General features: G+C 40.7%; 1 protein-coding gene across 1 annotated transcript in view; it reads right to left on the bottom strand.

Moving 5' to 3' along the window:
* LOC101128828 (cyclin-Y-like protein 2) overlaps window positions 1–18,426 on the bottom strand; it is a 67,160-nt gene extending 48,734 nt beyond the window's left edge. Inside the window, exons 1-3 of the mRNA XM_063701184.1 lie at window positions 18,248–18,426; window positions 18,064–18,169; window positions 17,253–17,331 (exon numbers count right to left, since the gene is read on the bottom strand). The gene's annotated coding sequence lies outside the window, so the exon portion shown is untranslated. The remainder of the gene's footprint in view (window positions 1–17,252; window positions 17,332–18,063; window positions 18,170–18,247) is intronic.
* Between the last annotated feature and the right edge of the window lie 332 nt (window positions 18,427–18,758).

Raw genomic sequence — 18,758 nt, 5'->3', positions numbered from 1 at the left:
TGCAAGGCAGAGCCAGTCTTTGTGCCTGGTGCCCAGCCCTGGGAAAGCTGGCTACAGGCATGAAGGAGACCTATGTAGAGGATACCTCCCAGGGGACCCTGGGGACAGTGGCAGCCAAAGGTGTGCCAAGAGCAGATGGCATCCATCACCTCCTTACCTTCTGGCATCTCTTGGTCATGGATGTGGTGTACATGGAGGCTCTCAACAGCTTCAAAAGCAAATTCAGTAGGCTCTACAGCAGCAGGCACTGGTGCTACTGGCGTTGTGTTCCCAGTTACTGCCTCACAGATCTCAGGCTCACAGGGCCACACACACCCCCGGTGCCAGCCCCACTTGGGGCACACACAACAGTTCAGTGTGTTCCCCATGGGGGGCCTCTACTCCTCTCTGCCACTACCTGTGCCTTAGCTTGCAGGTTTGGCCTCTCACACCTGCTGCTCTAGGCCAGGGCTTCACTGCGCCTGCAGAGATGGTCTTGCCTGCTGCTCTCCTGCCTGCCTGCCCCACAGCTCAGCCTTGGGTGGGGCTCAGGCCAAGGCCCGCACCCCACCGCCTCCCTTGAGCTGACTTGTCTGGGAGGGTGAAGACCAGCTGGCTTTTAAATAGGTTGTGAACCCAACAACAAACGCTGAAGAGACACAACAACTGCCTGAAGAGACTACAAAGGGAGCTGTTCCTCCTTCTGCAATCACCTCCAGACTGAAGCCCACTGACCCAGGGGATCCCAGGCATGTGGCTCACAATGCCCCACCCGGCTGCCCTATCCCACAGTTCACAATGCCCTGCCCAGCTGCTGCCCTGCCCCACAGCTCACAGTGTCCCAGACTGGGCTACCCCACCCCGTCACTTATGATGCTGCTGCTTTCCTGGCCCCTTGTGCAGTGCTATTGGGACTGATGCTTTCATTCATCACAGGCTTTCTGAGCTTTTAGGTCCTGAGGAAAGCACAGGCCGATTTGTTAGTTGAAGCCATCCTCCTCTATAAGTTCTGCAGGAAGTCCCAGTTAGTAGAATGGGTCCCATTAGCAAGTTTGTTTTGCCAAGTACTACATTTTTCATTTGCTCACTGAATTTAGATATGCCTAAATTGTTGAATGTTTTTGTATCTAAACACTCTCCTCCTGTTTTCCAAGGGGTAATTTTTGTCAGAACTTTGTCCATAGCAATTCCTGGGACCCTAGTTCTACTCTCAGTAAGGAGTTATCACTGTGTATCTTGCATGAGATCCCAGGACACATCCTGCCTCCACTTCCTTGTTTATAAAATAGGGAACTAACTTGTCCCCACAAGCTCTGAAATACTGAAACTAGCCTACTCCCTTTTTTCCCCTCTGTTTTTTCCTTCCATGGCAGGGTTTTTCTGATTTTGTTTCTTTGATTATCAATGCACTAAGCATGATTTTCTCATACAAACTTGAGAACCATAAAGTAGAGTACCATAGTCCTAATTCAATAAAGATGAATAGTCAACAACTGGCAAACAGCATGTGCCTGACAGTGTTCCAACTGTGGTATGCTCATTTAACCCTCAGAAATAATCTCATTTTACAAATTTTACAGAATAAATTGAGATGAAGAAGTAAGTAAGCTCCTCAAAGTCACATGACTGCTCAGGGGTAGCCAGGATTTGATTCCAGGTAGTCTATATTCCCCAATTCCCCCAGCCTGATTATCAGAAAGTGAAGGTGGAAGTCGATCTTTTAGAGGAAGTGATATTGTAGGTTAGTATAATTTTTGAAAGAACAACAATTTTTTCATGTCGATTTAAAAATGTCTACCCTTCATTCTTCATTCAGTGGCTGACACTGTCCCCAGGGTCCCCTGGGAGGTATCCTCCACATCGGCCTGTAGCCAGCTTTCCCAGGGCTGGGCACCAGGACCAAAGACTGGCTCTGCCTTGCATTCCCACCCCTTAGTCTTTCCCCACAGGGTCCAGTCAATTTCTTTCCTCCCTACCTAAATGCCCAGTTCTTGCTGTCTCATCTCATTCTTCCAGGCTGGCATTGGATCCTCCATTTTGTGTGTCTTCCTGTTTGTGTCTCTAAATTATCCTTTGGCATAATAATAATTAAGTCCCTTCTACGTGCCAGGCACTGCATATATGAAACAGTCCCCACTCTCAGAGAGTTTAGGCAGATAAGCAAACAAAGGCTTAGAAAGTTCAGTTTTCTGAGACCACACTTCTGGACAGTGCATGAACCTGGGATACAAACCCAGGTCTATTTGATTCCAAATTTGGTGCTGGGGTGGTTTTAATTTTATTCTGAAAACATGAGAATCTTTGAACCATACAAAGGTGAGGCATCACTGTCAGATGTGTGTGCAGTGTGGTCACTCTGAACAATAACAAAGGATTGCAGGAAACAACAGGACCAACTAACAGGCTTCATCTTAAAGAAGAGTAATGTTAAAGGCAGTGGCAGTGATTAAAGCAAAGGGAAAAGTTTTGTGATCATTTGGGAGATAGAATAGGTAGTGCTTGGTAATTATATGTTAAGAAGAGGGGAGATACAGGGAAAACAGAGCTGCTAAGGCTCTGGTGTGGGGGACTGGGGAAACAGTGGTGCCTTTCTCCTAGCAGAGAATGTAGGAAGAAAAATAGGTAAGAAGGAAAAGATAGGTTTTTAGTCTCAGCATCACATTAAAATGGAGCTCTCTAGTCAAGAGTTGGTTATAAATCTCTGTAGACTAAGTCCATTTGTGACATCCCAACATATATTTTCAAAAATAATACACATACTAAATCAAACCATTAAGAGTAATTGGGGAAATTCCCTAAAATTTACATGCTGAAAATGTCACCATATTTTAGCGATTACTTTTATGGAGCAACTTTGAATCTATGTTTATAGCAAATGAGGCATCTTGTATAAAATAAAGCTATTAAATGGAAACATTTATAATTGTTTTGTCCTCAAAGAATAGAGAAGGCAACTGAAGCCATGAGCATGGAGACAATTGCCTTGAGAAGTTGTGTACAGTAAGAGGAATTGGAAAGAAAGACTTGGAGAATAGGGAGATTTACATGGCATTAAGTGAAGCCTGCAAAAGCTAGGCCAAGTCAAGTGACCTGCATATGAATCAGGAATAGCTGCTCCACTGAGTCTTATCAGAATGGAGAGGATGTCTGCTTCTCATTTCTATAACAGCAGGACCTAACACAGTGCCTGGTCAATAGGTGCTGAATACATATTATCCCAATGCACAGAGTCAAATTTTGCCAGGAGGGCAGGAAAGCTAAACGTTGTCTATGGCAACTTAGTGACAAGGGATGTGCATGAGTAAGCTGGATGTCAGGCAGTGGGGAAAGTGAACTGGAGGTGAGAAAACAATGACACAAACTGAGGGCTTCTCTTCCCAAATATTTCACTGAGAAGAGAGATGAGGTAGTAAAGGAGATACATGGTAAAGCAAGCCTTTTTATTCTGAGATTTTTAAAAAGGGTGCGTATACTTCTATGTTAAAGGGTAACAGCCAGTACAGAAACCTCATTTTTGAAATCAAGAGAGAAGAAAAAACACAAAAGGGCCCTGAGAAGGCACAAGTGCATGCAGTCCAGATCAAGGAGAGATTAGTTTTGGACTCAGACAAAAGCAAGAAGGGAGAAAGGACCATGTGACTATAGAAATATTTCTGGTAGAGGGGAGGTTTAGGAAGAGCTCTTTCGAAGACCTGTATTTTTCTCTGTTGTAATAGACTTTTCAGAAAACTACTGTGGAAAAAGAAAATTCTGTATAGAGAAGTCTACACTTGTTGATACACCTATCAAGAAAAGCTTGATACACCTAAAGAAAACCAAATAATGTCTTCTCTAAAAGGCAGGTAACTTGAAAAGCAATTTGAGCAAAAATCAAGGAGCTCAAGTATAAATAAGTATATAACAAAAGTAAAACATGAGTTTAATTTTTCTCATGAAGAGTTAAATAGCAACAACTTTGGAGGAAGAGTAAAAAATAATTAAGAAAATTATATGCATTTGCAAAAAATGTATTTACAAACCATATAACCATAAAAGTGGCCATGAAAAGGGTCCAGAGGAATTGTTACCATAGGAAGAAAAGGATCACTTCAAAAAATGGGGAAGGAGTAATGATTAATATTTAATTTATTTCTGTTGAAAAATTTAAATAAAGTTTGAGGACAAGTATAGGTGATATGTTGAAATGTGGGAGACCACAGTGGAAGGAAAAGAATTCAAGAAAGTTCAGTTTCAGTAACTAACATCTAGTGAAATCCTCAGGATCCAGTGGCTGCATTCTGTGTTAAGAATAATATTGTCTGAAGTCCTAGAATTTTGAACTTGCTAAGCAGGAAAATATTGGAAAGCACTGTTATAAAAACAGCTTTTAAAACACTTTAATGGAAAGGAATATTGATGTACATTTCAAAAAATCTTATCTTTCTATAACATTGGCAAGGCTGAGGCAGTAAAGATAAAAAAATAGAGTAATGTGATTTGATCAGGAGTTTGATTATGTGAAATAAGCTGAGACCTTGTTTACTCATGACTCCAGAGTGAACTAATTAATTTATTCATTCATTCAATACCCATTTGATACCTGAGCCCTTAGCACATGCCATACACTTTGTGTGAGCGCTGGGGATATTGCTTTGACCAACATAAACAAGATTCTTATTGTTCTGAAACTTATCTTCTAGTAAAGAAGTTAATAGACTGTGTTGCCCTTCACTCCTGCCTGCATTGCCTAGGAGGGCTACTGATGTCCAGCTATTGTATTTTCATTCCAGACTGCTCGGTAGATGAATAGAAGAAGGAGGAAGGATTTATAGAAGGTACACATAGCACAGTGCTTACAAATCACTGGCTTAGTCAAATAGCTATAACAAGCTGCAGGGAAGCTCAGAAAATATAATCACATAGCTAGGGTGATAAATGCAGAAGAAACAATTGGATATGAAAAGGAAACTAGCATGATATGCCACAATCTCTAAGGGAAGAATAGGGAAGTTTCAGCCTAAAGTAAGAATAATCAAAACAAAATTGTACAATCTTTTGCAAGTACATATGAAAAACATACAAAGTTTGTCATAATCTTTCCTTAAGCTAAGAGAACAGAAAAAGTGGAAAGAAGATTAAACTGTAGAATGAAGTGTTGGTTTAGAGGCAAGAAAGATTTTACGGCAGTCAAAAGATCAGTCTTATATTGTTGCAGGATTTAGGAGGACAAGAGAGACCTCAGGTTAAAACAGGAGAATCTTTTATTGAGTGCACTCAGGCCCAGCAGACTCACATCCAAAGACTGGGCCTGAAACAAAGACAGCACTTGACTTTTATACACACTTTACAAAAGGGGGTAGGCTAGCTTGAAGCAAGCTTACAGTGGCATGAAAGCAGGATACAGAGGCAGGACAAAGACAGTTAATCTAATTGTAACAGGTTCATAACTCAGGATTGCACATAACTGTTGCTATGCAACCCAGATGTCCATTATCTAGGTTTGCCTAGGCACGGGCTTATCCCATAACCTTCACTATGGTGTCTAGACAGCTGTAGTTCAGGCCTGCTCAGGCTTCTCGTGACCTTTGCTGTGCTTTTTAGATAAAACAGAATACTTGAAGTTACTGGTTACACAGAACAAGAATCTATAAACTCATACCCTAAAACAAAGGAAAATTTTTCTTCTCCCTATGTTGAGGGAGTGCTGGGAGAGTCTCCAGAGTACATTAGATAATATTATCAAGACTTTACTTGGGTCTGGGATGTGCCAGTTTGTGCCTCTGGGACAAGTCAGCCTAATACAGGAAAGCTTATTTCTCTTTCTTTTCAAATTTATTTTTCTTCAATTTCCCACCTCATTATGGTATATTATGTGCATATTGTGAGTAATTGGATTTATCTTGGATATATTAACTTGACTTTTTAAAAAGTCATTTTTGATGGGAAATTTCCCAGGTGTTCTATAAAGTACTGTCCCATCAGACATTAATAATAATCTTCCATATTCTTGAGTATTTTAATGGCTCCTTCTAAAGTCTTCCATTTTTTAGTTTAGATTAACCTGGGAATGATGTTTGAGTATTGTCTCATCCAAACTGCTGTTACCCATCCCCATCACAAGTCAGAGAGGTCTTGGTTATTTTGTGCTCTAGCAATTAATTCATCATGAACCCTGGAGTTATTTGCTATTCCAATCATTTGTGCTAATTCACTTCTCATAAGCATAATGGATTTACCATTGTTAACCCATAAATCATATAGAACTTATACATCTGGTTTGACCCCGTGTGCTAAAGTTCTACATATACCCTGTAACTCTTGCCTAGTATAAAACTTATTTTCAGTAGAGATAATATTTCTGCACTCATGTCCCCATGTAACTTTTACTGTTACTGCTGGTCAGGCTTTCTGGGGTCATCATAACCTCCTGGGTCCTCTGCATGAGGGACATATTCTTCAGGATAACTTTGTAATAAATCTTTTATCTATCTAAATCAATAGTACCTAAAGTATTGAGTAACAAGGTTAGTACTTGGTTTTTCTTAGCTCTGTGAGCTAATGTGACCAATGCCTGAGGTTGTGTGATAAGGTCAACAATCAGCCAGGTCTTTGCCAGAACTTTTTTTCTAATACATTTCTCTACTGATTTCCAGGGGTCACTGCATGTCAATATATGAGTTCTGGCATCGCAATTTGTTTAAATGTTTTGTGAATGACTAGCAACATAGTAACTTAATATAATTTCAAATATAATTTGCAAGTAAAATGTTGACATGGTTTGATTGTGTCCCCATCCAAATCTCATCTTGAATTCTCACATGTCATGGGAGTGAGTTGGTGGGAGGTAATTGAATCATGGGGGCAGGTCTTTCCTGTGCTGTTCTCGTGATAGCGAATAAGTCTCACATTATCTGATGCTTTTAAAACGGGGAATTTCCCTGCACAAGCTCTCTTTTCTTGTCTGCTGCCATGTGAAATGTGCCTTTCACCTTCTGCCACAATTGTGAGGCCTCCCCAGCCACATGGAACTGTAAGTCCAATAAGCCTCTTTCTTTTTGTAAATTACCCAGTCTATATAATCACTGTTTTCAGATTCTAAAAGTAATTTTGGATAATTCCACTAAATCAAGGCAAATGAACACTTGAATTCAGTTCTATTCCTACCCAAATTCCATCAAAATGACTGAATATAAACAATTGAATAAGAAACATGAAAACTGAGCATAAAAAACTAAAAGGAATTAAAAAATAAAGAAATGAAAAAAGCAAACAGGTGATGGCTTCAAAGTTATAGAAATTGGAAAATGGATGGTCTAATGGTTGCTGACATAAAACAGAAAAAGTTGAAATCCAGCTCTCAGACTTGAGGGACTCCCATAAAAAGAAAGCTACCTAATGCCTTGGGATAGAGTGAAGACAGCCACCATAACAACAACAAAATGAAGTAGGCAATACAGAGTAGCAATGGCAAAACTTAAATATTATTACCACAAGTAAGTGTGAGAATGCTTAGTGTGTACATTGTCTAATCAGCCCACAGCGTTCTGATTGTTCATGTAACTCAACACGGTGAGCTAATCTCATTAAGCCTAATCGTAAGCAAAGGCAGAAAGTCACTGATGCTGTTTTTGGCCTGAGAGTTCTTAAGCTGTCATTCTCAGTTGAGGGTGGCTAGATATTTCAGATAGCCACGAAAATTAAGTGCTTCTTAAAGCAAATAAAGAAATGTCTCAGAGAACAAGACAAGAGAATAGGAAAAGAGCAAGAAACAGAACAAGAAAACATCACTATATAGTAGAAGGATGCCTGTTCAAAGATTTTGTTCGGTAGCTGCTTAAGTCCTTCTTGGACGTGTAAAGACTATCATGTGTGGTTAACTTCTCAATGATCTGACCACACTCTTCCAACCACTGAGCTCCATTTTTCAATGTGGTGCTGGCTTCTTGATAGCCTTTCAGCCACTCCTCATAATCATCCTCAGAGAGAACAGCGTAAGCCACAGAGTGCACAAGCCTGCAAATCAGCCACTGGTGAATGGAAGCAAGCAGAGTGTTTTACCTCATAGGGGACATCACACACGCTCAAAAGTTAAAGAAACCACTGCTTTTTAAGGACACTTTAATTCAACATTTACACAGTTCCAAAGGGATATTTAAAAACAGTTCTCCCCTTTTCTAACTAAACCACTTCTACCGCAAGATGGAGAGTGCACAGTAAGTTGCATGAGTTAATTCCCCACAGCAGAGAGACACAGGACCTGTGCATTATCCATGTGTACATGTACAGTAAGCAGGTATCAATATGAGGAAGCAGGAAGTATGTTTCAACATAGCAACATAATGCCCAGTGTGCCTTGAGCTCAGGAGTTTGAGACCAGCCTGGGCAACATAGGGAGACTTCTTCTCTACAAAATAAATATAAAAAAAAACCAGCCTTGGTGGCATGTACCTGTGATCCTAGCTGCTTGGGAGATTAAGGTGGGACAACTGCTTGAGCCCAGAGGTTTGAGGCTACGGTAAGCCATAATCACACCACTGTACTCCAGCCTGGATGACATTATGAGACCTTGTTTGGAAAAAAAAAAAAAAAAAGCCTAATGTGCTGTCCCATGAAAGATCCAGTCTTTCAAGCAGCTACACCCATGTATCTGCATGTATTCACAAGTGCATGCATCATGCATTCAGTGGAACACACTAAGGTAAGAAAGCAGCCAGCATCTGAGCATATCTCCAGCTATCATTACTGGCAGGAAAACCTGACATCAGGGTTGTTTAAAGCCTTTCAGATAACTCCTTTCCTGCTCACAATGGGTTCCATGAATTTTTTGTTCAAGTCATAGATCAACCAATGTCATAAGGATAAGAGAGGGATAAGAAAACACTGTTTTCTTATGACAGTTATGACAATGTTTGAGTTTTCTAAGAAAGAGACCAGTAACTAAAGTTGATTCTACATGGGATGCCTCCTCTTTCTGCACTACTGGTGATGAGTTATGGAGGGCTATACAGGTAATTGACTTTGGATTTGGCCACACATCTAGTCCCTGCCATGGGCACAGGAGGAGTAGGTGGGAGGGAAAAGGGGCAGGCAGTAGAAGAATATGCTCCTGTGAAGCCAGCCAACATGCCAGAAAGTACAACTCCAATGGTCAAAAATAGCATTTTCGCATTTCACTTACCTTCTGTGGCAAAATATCCAGATGGCATAATGTTTCCTCCATGTATTTTGATACTTTTAAAAGTGTCTCACAAAATACACTATCCTATAAAAATACGGAAACACTGTGGCTGGAAAACCTTTCAATAAACTTTGTAGCCAGCATGCTTCGCATGGCTTTGTATTATTGTTTTTCCAGTGTCCATGAGAATACTGAGTGGTCAAATAGGAATACAGCCTTCGGTTGGTCTCAGGCATGAGCTTTGGAAAACAAATTGGGTATAGATGTGCCCAAACAAGACTAAAATCTGTTCTGTACATAAAAGTCAAACAAAAACAACACTGGGGAGAGCCAAAGTTGCCAGGAGAGTCATCAGAGAAACATCAGTGCCTACATGCACCCAACTCTGTAAAACTCATATCCCAACATTTATATTTTTGTGCAGAAGTGGAAAGGGTAAAATGCACATCCTAAATTGCTCAAGTACAACTTTGCTCCCTGATACTGAAGAAGCTCCTAATCAGGTAAGACACAACCCAGTAGGCAGCCAATCCATTTCTGCCCAGAAACATGTGGGTGTACACAGCTCATTGCCCTGTGAGTATTTCCATGATGACAGACAGGGCTAGGGTACTGGATTCCACAGATAATCCAATATGCTATAAAGTACATAGTTTTAGGATGCTTTTTTATAAAAAAAGTAGAAGAACCTAGCTTGAATTTTGGAAAAAATAAAATCCTGTAAAAATAAAATACTCCTATACAAATAGAATATGCCTCTGTGGTGTTTTCATACGGACACTGTTCTATATTTACAGCCTTCCTCTCTCCACTGCCTCACATTGATGCCTTTTGTACTTTCTGTAGTACTTAGAATTTGATGTCAAATCAACAAAAAGTTTAAGAAACAGATCACGTGAGAACAAAACCTAGATGAAATTAATTTAAGTAGCTATTACTCAAAACATAATTATTTCATGTGTAAAATATAATGTTAAATAAACAAAAAGTTTAAGAAACAGATCATGTGAGAACAAAACCTAGATGAAATTAATTTAAGTAGCTATTACTAAAAACAGAATTATTTCATGGGTAAAATATAATGCCCTGAGAATTCCCATGTATTCCTCATTTTTAAAAACCGCTAGTCATACTGTATTCATATGAAACCACCATTCTTCCCACAATTGGTAATGATTACTAAGATTTTCAACTAATCAGTAATCCTAGAATAGCTTTATATTTTTGACAGTCAAATAAAATAAGCTTAATAATTATTTTCCTCAATATATAACATCACGATTTAACAAATAAGATTCACAAATTCCTTAGGGAATACATAAAATAAAAAAAATAAGATTCACAGATTCCTTAGAGAATACATTTAGATTTGGGTACTAGGAAGCAGACAGGACGAAAAGCCTGACCAAAAGGAGCAGCAATAATGCAGCCACAGATGGACACTGCCCTTGTCCCCACAACACAGCTCTTGGTGATGAAAAAAAAATTAACCACAACAATTGAGAAGAATAGCTGCTAGAGAACATATATCTACATATCAGAGCATTTAAAGAAGATCATCACAGGCCAACCAAAATTCTTTATCTTCCCAAAGTCACAACACAATGCTGGTAAAACTGGAATCGGAATTCATACTCCAAGGATTTTGCCTGACACACTGAGTTGCTGTTTCTGAAACAACTATTGGCTAAAACTGACCATCTGTGCCATTCTGCCTTGAACCACCATTATCATCCATGGGCTTTCACTCCTAAGTCAACTTGACAACCTACCTGAAAGAACCTTTCAACTTTGGGCAAACAATAAGGAAATGATGAGGACCACAGTTAGGAAAAGGAGCTGATTGACAAAGTGGTTGCCAAGAACTCTCTGCTATGCAGAACACTGCACCGATACTTACAGCCCATTTACAGTAGAGTTAAAGTTGCACTGAAAGACTTTGAACAATTACATCCTTTTTCTGTCACTGGGAGAGTAAAAAATGAAAGGTCACCATTGCTCTGTTGATAGAATGTGTGTCCTACAGCTAAACACCAATAAAAACAAAAGGTGGCCTGACACTCCTAAAGAACAGTCAAGCTGTATCTTTCCCTACCTTTTTCCTCAAAGTTGAACGTAACTGTGTATCTCCTAGTCTTTTCATTTACATCTAATGGACATAAACCTATTTATTCCCCTGCCACAAAAATATACTAGCAAAGCTATTTGCAGTAGGAAAAAAAGAAAAAGAGAATTCTAGCACTGGCTGTGTATGTGATTGACTTCTGGATCTACTCTCTCAAAGTATTCTTTACTTTTTTAGCTCAGAATTATCAAGTAACTTGATCTTTAGGTAGCAAACTGGGAGATTCAGTATAGATCCATTTGACTCAAAAGCTCCTCACTGTTTCATCTTTAAACTGGAGTAGAAAAAAATTACAAACCTCTAGAACATTCCCAATTCAGCACCAATAAACTCTTCCTCTCTCCTTTCCTCACCAAAGCATCTATAGTTCCTTACACATCTTTCATCATGGTCCACCCTCACCCACCAAGGCTTTCGTGAGTCCCAATCACCCATAAATTCTTCTTACTGCTCTCCACCCACTTGTGCAGCCTCCTTTCATCTCCCACTCATCCTTCCATGTGCAACCTCCAGACTTCAAGCACACACAAGCCTCACCATTCTCCTTTTCTGTACATTCCAATCCTTGCCTATGTCAACATGTTATCCTTCTGAGACACACCTCAACTATAGCAGCCCAGACCACCCATCTCTGTGGCTCTTCAGTTTGGTCTTTCCCAATCAACTTTAAATGCCTGAGTGAGGATAGTCTCTCCTCAGCTCTGGATAAATTCCTGCATTCTCTCTCAACTACCTAGTGGTTGTGTGCGCTTACCAAAGATATCAAATCCATGTCTTAGGTTCTCAATATGTAAAGCGACTGCTTGAAAAGAGTGTTATCAAAATTAAGTGAGGCCAGGCGTAGTGGCTCATGTCTATAATCCCAGTACTTTAGGAAGCTGAGGTGGGTGGATCACCTGAGGCCAGGAGTTTGAGACCAACCTGACCAACATGGTGAAACCCCATCTCTACTAAAAACACAAAATTAGCCGGGCATGGTGGCGCATACCTGTAATCCCAGCTACTTGGGAGCCTGAGGCAAGAGAATTGCTTGAACCCAAGAGGCAGAGGTTTCAGTGAGCCAAGATCATGCCACTGCACTCTAGTCTGGGCAACAAGAGTGAAGCTCCGTATCAAAAAACAAAAAACAACAACAAAAAAACAAATTCATGTCTTAGTTTCTCAATATGTAAAGCAACTGCTTGAAAAGAGTGTTATCAAGATTAAGTGAGGCTGGGCACGGTGGTTCATGCCTGTAATCCCAGCACTTTGGGAGGCCAAAGCAGGTGGATCACGAGGTCAGAAGTTCAAGACCAGCCTCGCCAACATGGTGAAACCCCGTGTCTACTAAAAACACAAAAAGTAGGCGGGCATGGTGGCAGGAGCCTGTAATCCCAGCTACTCATGAGGCAGAGGCAGGAGAATCACTTGAACTTGGGATGAGGAGGTTGTAGTGAGCCGAGATGACACCACTGCACTCAAGCCTGGGTGACAGAGTGAGTCTCCATCTCAAAAAAAAAGATTAAGTAATGTCAGGTAAAAGATTAATTAAAAAGACCTAGGACCACAACTATAACCACAGATGACCTGTTCTTTCTTATTCTCCCATATAATTTAAAATTAATCGGCTGGGTGAGGTGGCTTATGCCTGTAATCCCAGCACTTTGGGAGGCTGAGGCAGGCAGATCACCTGAGGTCAGGAATTCGAGACCAGCCTGGTAACATGGTGAAACCCTGTTTCTACAAAAAATTAGCTGGGCGTGTTGGCACGCGCCTGTAATCCCAGCTACTCGGGAGGCTGAGGCAAGAGAATTGCTTGAACCTAGGAGGTGGAGGTTGCAGTGAACGGAGATCGTGCCATTGCACTCTAGCTTGGGCAAAAAGAGCAAAACTCCATCTCAAATAATAATAATGATAATAATAATAATAATAATAAAATTAATCTTCACATCTTAATCCATATTCACCCATTTTTATCTAACTCCCTTCTTGCTTGTCCATTAACTGCTGGTCCTAGTTAATGCAACTAGAAAGTAATGGACAGTCTCCAACAAGAGATGGGCATAAAAAAGTCTGGAGAGCTGCCTAACACGTCCCTCACCTCCATACCCAGAGCACCATCACCACCCACTCCATGAGCTATCACAGTCATCAACCACCCCCAATCTCTCTCGTTAAATATGTAACCCCAAGGGTTGTTGTCTCGCCAAAGTTCACACTTGCAAACCTAAAGACTAGATCTGGAAGGTATTTCCTACAAGCGAATGCAGTGCCGACCTTTATCCAATAGCTTATAAAGCAGACAGAGCAAACAATTCATGAATCATTTAACAAACGTTACAGAAAAACTCCCCTAACTTTAATAACAGGAAAAGATGCAATTCAGATAGCAACAGAACCTGGTTTTAGCATTGACCATTCAATGTTAAAGAGGCAAAAACAAAAAAAAATTAAGATGCGTTTTCTTAAAACAAAGTATAAATATCCTAGGGGAATAAGATAATTTAACAAATGTTTATGAGTCTTAATTTTCAAAACTGCTCTGGGGAAAAATGCTTACACACATGCGCAGTAGAACTGTCCTACATGGACCAAGCCTCTAATGAGATGAATTTATCTCATCTGTCATCATTTGTCACTTTCTCAGATCTCCAGAGGCACGCTCAGATGGAGCTAGGAGAAAGACCTCATAGGACGTGGGAAATGCCAATGAAAATAATGCCCTCATCACACGTATAAACTATTCGGACTGCTCTGCAGCTGCTGATGCAAGAACATCAAACTGTAGAAGTGTAAAGAAAAGGAGCACATGAAACTTTACTTCTGTTGACTAAAACAAAGAAAATAACTTACTTCATTTTCTTTAATAAAAGTCTCAAATTCCAAGGAGAAGAAGATTTGGAGAGATGTTTACTATATTTAATACTTAAGTACTATATTGAGTCATGCCATACAATCATACAAATGAACTGAGATAAAGCTTTTAAAAAGATATATTTAAAAACTTTCATACACTTTAACTTTCATAAACTCCTTCATACACCTAAAACATATTATAAGTGTATAAAAGAGATACAGGCCTAGAAAATTCCAGGACTATAAGGATTCCTAATGTCTGTTCCTGTGCCATCTAAAGGAAAAAATAAATAGGCTCTTACCTATTAAAAGTGTAAGTATTAAAATCTCAAAGCAATTTTCTCCCACTCATAAACCCACTCTCTTTCTATCTCTCTCTGCCCCCATCTCTTCTGCTTTCTCTCCCCTTCCCACCCTCTAGCCTCTTGCAACATGTACTATTTTCTGACAAGTCTTCTGGGGTCATAGCTTGCTCTTCTGGTAAAAGCTTCTCGTTTTTCTTCAGTGACATGGCTGTCTTAACAATTGGCTGGTGTAACTACCTCCAAGAAATGAAGATAAAGAACACAAAGCTGCATGGGTCCATCAGAAATCTTGGGGCTAGTTATGCTTCTGAATTCAGGATTTTCCAATTTTATATAGGTATATGCACATTCTAGACCATTTATCGTAATGCTCCCTGCATGGTCTGGGGTAACACTGTTTGCTATAACATATCTACTTTCTGCAGAAAATTGTATGAAAGTCATGCAGTGAGATTCATAAAGATTATAATAGCCTCATGTCAGTTCTGATTAGATTTTGCTGCCAAATGACTATTCCCCAAACTTAGGACAAAACTTTTGGAATTCAAAGGCTTTTGGATCTTGGTGCAGATAAGAGATGGTAACTCTGCACCTGGTTTTAGGGCAATTAATCAAATGCTATTCTTCTTTGGGTTCTTTCAAGTTAGAAGTCAAGAATCACAATTTCTTTCCATCTACAAAATCCCAGATGGTGTGTATGCTGTTTCTAAAAGTTTTTGTTTTTGTTTTTAGACAGGGTCTCACTCTGTTGCCCACGCTGGAGTGCAGTGGTGCAATCACATCTCATAGCAGCATCAACCACCTGGGCTCAAGCGATCCTCTCAGGTAGCTGGCACTACACGTGTGCACCACTACACCCAGCTATTTCAAAATTGTTTTTTGAGAGATGGGGTCTCTCTGCATTGCCCAGGCTGGTCTTGAACTCCTGGGTTCAAGTGATCCTCCTGCCTCCCAATTTCTGGCATTACAGGTGTGAGCCACCATACTTGGCCTGCTTTCAAACTTTTTAATCTAATCTGGTATTTCCATAACACATCACAGTAGAAAGAATGTAGCCTTTGGAGCCCAGTAGATGTGAATTTAAATTCAGTTTCTTCCACTAAGTGTTTGACTTACTGATGAATAGTGATAGCACTCACCTCTTGGGGTGAGAGAAATAATCAGTGAAGTAATGTATCTGAATGACCAAGTACATGACTGAATAATCATCTCCACAACTCTTTACTCCTCACTGCATCCTAAAATACAACTAATAATCTCCTTCATGCAGCCTTCACCCATCTTTATTCAGCTCTCTCTGGATCCACCAGTTCCCTTTCTCCTCAGGCTGAGGAATGCTATAATATCCACTGTCTAACAGCAGGGCTTCCATTCCCAGGAGCCACATCTCTCGGTACGATGGTTACATCAACCACCTCCAAGTGCACCCATGGACTCAGCTCTTACGATGACTAGCAAGGTCATCATAATACCTGGTAAATACCTGGTATCTAATTTGACAATCTGTGGTTCCACGTCACCCCAGTATTAATGGTTTAATAGGATTATATTTATTATGATTATTTGCAAGTCCTAATGAATAGGGTATTCTTTTTTACTCCCAGAAATATGACCAAAAAATTTCAATGAAATAACAAAGTGGTACCAATCTGGCATCTAACACCAAGAGGACGGTATCAACAGGCTCTCTAGATGCTCGTCTTTCTTTGGCATGTGAGTGAGGCAGAAGCAGCTGTTCTTGTCTGTCTCTCCCACTTCTGATTGACTAGTCCATGCCCACTACCCCCAACCTCCATTTTTGCAATGCAGATAAATGTTGCAGCACCCAAGCACCCATGCGATTGAAAGTTCTCCAGTTAAGGTTAGAAGCCTCCTCAAACGCAAGAGGGAAAAGCCTCATTTTTAAAAAGCTTCTCTAAAGGAAATACTATACTCAATCAGTACTTTGTTCTATTTTTGCACACTTCCCTAAGCTAAATTCCCTCTGTTGGTTAAAATAAAAATAAACATAATCTGATCTTTGTACTCCATAAAGGAAACTGCAGATGCTAAGAAATAAGCAATTTGTACAAGGTCTGATATTTCACAGGTTTTGCATAGAAGCAAAGGCAAAAACTGACTACAGTACGAAACAGTCAGAAACAATATCATGCTAATATACCCCTTGGAAGTGAACTTTGAATGCACTATAGCCCTTCTAACTGGTCATCATGACAAACTCCCCTGCCCTGCTTATCCTCATCATCATTTTACCCTGTTGCCCATCTCAAGGGTCCCTATTTGATCTTATTCTTGATATAACCTTTTTTCTATCACTAAATTTCTTCCTCTGGACCATAGGGAGCAAAACCAAAAAAAAAAAAAATCAGAAAATGCATGACCTCCCTTTACTTTAGTGAAGAAGAACCCTCCTATATAGATTAGGGATATTAAGCTTTGACCCCTTCTCTCTCAGCCAGCCAGACAGAAGCCCAGAGGACTGTGAGGCTTCACTATGTAAGAAATCTTAGGTGCTGAGGCTACAAGAGGCATAGAATATGCCCTTATGTGCAACAAAAAATTAATTTTCCAACTACTGTAGAATGAAAACTAGACTTTTGAAGTTTTTTGCTACTAATATTTTCACACCAATGTAAAAAGATGTGTGGGGAAGCATCTTAAAGAGCAAACAAGTATTGTAATGCAAATAACACTAATAATATAATTACATTAACAACTTTTCAACAGTTCTGTTTTTTCACAGATAGAAAAATAAACATTTAGCTATCATTCTTGCAATAGACATGCTATGTCCAATACACAATCCTCAAGAAAGTAGCTGTTCTAAAATGTGCACAAGTTTGCCACTTACTACTTCTATGATGACCGAATATGGTGTTCTCACTGTACAAAGCCCAGCTTTTTAGCACCTTCCACCAAAGCAGCTTCATCTGTCAATAAAGAGTTGGTGAAACTTTGACAATCACTCATAATGGTAAAATTCTGTTTAGTGTCATTTTTCAAATTAGCAAAACTCACTCTAGTTAAAGAGGCCTGGCATTATCTGCACAGTAGTAAGGACTCAGGGTATAGCAGCACTCACTCTTCCTACCACCATGGTCCTGAAATAAGCGCTTCTGTTAAATGGGAGCACATGGACCTAGAGCTAATTCACCAGAAAAGTGATTTACATTCCTGCTACTTTCACGGGCAAGTTCTCTCTAACTAACCTAAGTAGTATTCCCACAACTTTCTGACCAAATGTCATCTCTGAGCAAGGCCATGTTTAGTCGTGTGCTGTGGGACTGTCAGAGCCACACAAAGTGGGGAGAGTGCTTCATACACAGCTTCCACAGCAGTTGGAAAACTCCTGGGGGCTAGGGGATGACAGAAGCTGGCCCTGCTCTCTCTTCAGAGACTTACTCCGCCCAATAGCCTCTGCTGGGAAATGCAAGACAGCCTGGGTCCTCCCTCTGCTGTCAGCGTTAGGAGAGTCGGGAGAGCACAGTCCCAGTTCTCTACAGCTCTAACACCTGTAGTCACAGGCTGGTCATGGTATGAGGGCAGGGGCAGACAGCTGAGTCTGTGGCAGAGGTGGCACCATTGCATCATTCATGAATAACTGCCAATACCCTTGTCTCCTGAGGAGGGTCTGGCAGGGTGCATCTCACCACAGCCCTCACCTGGGGAGGAGGCGTGGTAGATGATGTCATCTCCATCCTCCTCAGTAACAATCACATGGCATAGGACCAGAAGAATGATGATCTCCTGTATGCAAGGGACTGTGGGCTGCAAATGTGAGGCCTGGTTAGTCATCAGTTACAACGCTATCAACATACACCAAGGCTATGTGCAAACCAAACCCACCTAACATCCATTCATGGGTCTCCACTCCCTGCAGGACAAGGTCGAGGTCCCTAGTGTGGAGCCTGGGTCCCTGAAAGTCTAGCTCTCCTTCTGCTGCTGTGGTTTAGAGTCCTTTCCAATGGTCCCACTGTGTCCTGGTTTCAGCCAGCTCTCCCAGGTACGCTTCTGTTCTTTATCTGTTCTTTAAAAGATGTTTTGGTGCATCCACTTTGCCCCAGAAGTCCACTATTCCCCAAGTCTTGGAACTCAGCTCCTGGGCCCCAGTGAAAGTGGTGGCGAGAACAAAGAGAAGCCATGAGCCCTCTGGTGCCTCTGGAGCCCTGCCTTGTCCACGTGCTTCCTCCTCACTTTCCGAAGACCCAGCTAGAACCTGTGTTCCACCTCCCTCACTGATATATTCCCAGACCTGCAGGTAGAAGACATGCCCATCTACCTGACTTTTATAAATGAATTCCAATTGTAACCAACCTCTTACTAGTTCTAAGTTGCTGTTGACTCTTCTGGGCTTCCA

Source organism: Gorilla gorilla, chromosome 20 (genome assembly GCF_029281585.2).
Source record: "Gorilla gorilla gorilla isolate KB3781 chromosome 20, NHGRI_mGorGor1-v2.1_pri, whole genome shotgun sequence".
Taxonomy (NCBI): domain Eukaryota; kingdom Metazoa; phylum Chordata; class Mammalia; order Primates; family Hominidae; genus Gorilla; species Gorilla gorilla.
The sequence above is the reverse complement of the archived record's forward strand: the minus strand, read 5'-3'. Positions and strand labels throughout refer to the sequence as shown.